We start from the raw sequence: 2,500 nt of genomic DNA, 5'->3' as shown, positions 1-2,500 counted from the left end.
GATCTGAGGTCGCAAGCCCAAAGCTCGGCCGCGCCGCGCCGCGCGCACGCGCGCGGAGACGGCCGCCTTTTTCTCTCTCTCCCCTTACCGACCGACCGCCCGGCCGGCCGGCGACGGAGAGAGAGAGACGGAGAGCCCCATCCCGGAGACGAGAACCGAAAAGGGAAAAGCGCGGCAGAGACGGCCCCGCGCGGGAGGACCGGCCGGGCGACGGCGGCGTGTGCGACGGCCTCGGCGAAGGGGAGAGAGAGGGGAGCGACGGCGCCCTTCGGGCGCGCCCCGAGACCGAGACAGAAGAGGAGGGGGGGGGGGGCGCGGGCGAAGGGAGAGGAGGGGGGTCGGAACCCCCCCCCGTCCCCGGCGCTCTCGCCTCGCGCGCGCGGCAGCACGGCACGGTACCGCCGCGGTACCCACCCGCAGACAGCCGCCCGCGCGGGGGGGAAGGCCGGGGGCGAGGCCCGCGCCTCGCCTCCCCTTCTCGCCCCTCTCCCTTGCTCTCTTTCTCTCTCGGCCCTCGGCGGCGCCTTTCGACGCCGTCTCTCGCTCTCCCCGAGGCCGCCGCGCCGCCGCATCCGCGGCGCGGCCCCGCGGCGAGGACGAGCTCCGCCCCAGCGGCTCGCTCCGGGAGCGGGGAGCTACGGAGCGCTCCCCGAGTCTGCATTTAGGGGGACGAAGGCCCTCGCGCGGCGACGACGACGACCGCGGCGACGCCCGCCGGGCCCGCAGGGAAGGGATCGAGGCCCGCCGAGGGAAACGCTTCCCTCGCCGAACACCCCTGACCGCCTTCCCTCCGGCCACCGGCGGCACGCCGCCGCCGCCGCCGCCCGCCGCGGGCGACGGGCCTGCGAGGCGACCCCAGCCGCGCCGCCGGGGTGGCCCCCGGACGGCGATTGATCGTCAAGCGACGCTCAGACAGGCGTAGCCCCGGGAGGAACCCGGGGCCGCAAGTGCGTTCGAAGTGTCGATGATCAATGTGTCCTGCAATTCACATTAATTCTCGCAGCTAGCTGCGTTCTTCATCGACGCACGAGCCGAGTGATCCACCGCTAAGAGTTGTCTGCCTTTCGGGCACCGCTCACGCCAGAGCGGCCCCTTTTTTGGTTTAGGACAATGCCGCCGAGGACGCGCGGGCGCGCGCCTGGCTTCCGAGACCGTACGAGCACACGGAAAACGGGAGGAAAAAAAAGGAAAAAAACAAACCCACTCTCCGAAGGCCGGCCAAGAGGCGGGGGAGCCCGCGCCCCCGACCGCCTCCCCCCGCGAGGGGAGACGCCGACCTCACCCACGCCGTCCTTCGGAGGCGGCCCAGGCGCCCGGGCTCGGCCCGGCCTCCGCGCGGAGGGCCGGGCGGCGCGCGCCGGACACGCGGGGGGCACAGGGCGGCCCGCCCGCTTCTCGCTTTCACGGGACGACGCGCACAACGCACACGGCACGCGGCCGGGGGCGCGCGGCCGTCGGCCCCCGCGCCGCGCCGGCTCTCCCCTCGGCCCCGACGCCGCGGGCCTGGCGCGGAGCGCCGCCGCGCCGCCGCGCGGCCGGCGTTGTCTCTCTCTTCCCCCCACCACCACGGGCACGGGCCTTTCCCCTGGGCTCGAGACGGGCACGCGACGGCTACCGGCACAGCCCGCCGGCACGCCTCCCGCGGGACCGCTCCCCCGCCGGGCGGGCGGGCGAGCGACCGGCGGACGCGCTCCGCCGCCGGCCCCGGAGGCGGGCGCCACCGAGAGCCGAGCCGGCGTCGCCAGCGCCCGAGGCCTGCCGGACGGCAGACCCGGCCGCCGCCGGGGCGGCACGCGCCCGGGACCGCCGCCGCCGCCTCGCACCGCCGGGGCCCCTCGCCTCGGGCACGCGCCCGGCGGAAGGCGCCGCGGCGGCTGAGCCGGGGGGCAACGCCCGCTCTCCTCGTTCGCACGCGGAGACCGGGCGGGGAGGAGCGCCCCCGCGGCCGCCCCCGCACGCCTTCCTGCGCGGCCCACACGCGGCCGCGCGGGCAAGGGCGACGGAGGCGAGGCGACGAGCGGAGCCCGGGACGGGACCGCCGCCGGCCGACGGCGGGCGCCGTCCGGCCGACCGTCCCCGCAGGGAGGGACACCCGTCGAGCGGCGCCGCCGCCGCTCGCCACGGGGTCGCCCGCGCTCGCGGGCCTCCGCCGCCGGAGGGCCCGCCGAGCGCTCGCCCCCCCCCCACCGGCGGGCGGGGCGGTCGAGCCAGGGGACGGCCGGCGGACGACGGCGCCGCCGCGCCGCGCCTTCGAGGAAGGAAAGGCCGTCGAGGGGAAGAGAGGCGCCGGACGCGCCGGACGCGGCGCCGCCGCGCGCGCCAGAGACCGCGGCGGCGGGCCCAGGAGAGAGAGCGCGGGCGGGCCCCGGCGGCCGTCGCCCCGCGGCCGAGGAAGGGGCAGAGAGCGCGCGCTCTCTGCCGGGCGTCGCCCGTTACCACGAGGCGGGCGGGTCGGCCCCCGCGGCCGACCGCGCGCCGCGGCCTCTCCGCCGAGGCCGGG

The 2,500-nt window shown here is 78.6% G+C and overlaps 1 non-coding gene and 1 pseudogene across 1 annotated transcript; both read right to left on the bottom strand.

Annotated features, from left to right (window-relative positions):
- Nucleotides 1–12, bottom strand: part of LOC143692934 (28S ribosomal RNA) — a 4,775-nt pseudogene extending 4,763 nt beyond the window's left edge.
- Nucleotides 13–902: 890 nt separating this feature from the next.
- LOC143692880 (5.8S ribosomal RNA) lies at nt 903–1,055 on the bottom strand. The gene has a single exon (XR_013180419.1). It is a non-coding gene; the product is annotated as a 5.8S ribosomal RNA (ribosomal RNA).
- Nucleotides 1,056–2,500: the final 1,445 nt, after the last annotated feature.

The sequence above is a fragment of the Agelaius phoeniceus genome, unplaced genomic scaffold, assembly GCF_051311805.1.
Source record: "Agelaius phoeniceus isolate bAgePho1 unplaced genomic scaffold, bAgePho1.hap1 Scaffold_109, whole genome shotgun sequence".
Taxonomy (NCBI): domain Eukaryota; kingdom Metazoa; phylum Chordata; class Aves; order Passeriformes; family Icteridae; genus Agelaius; species Agelaius phoeniceus.
This window is presented reverse-complemented; position numbering and strand designations above follow the sequence as displayed.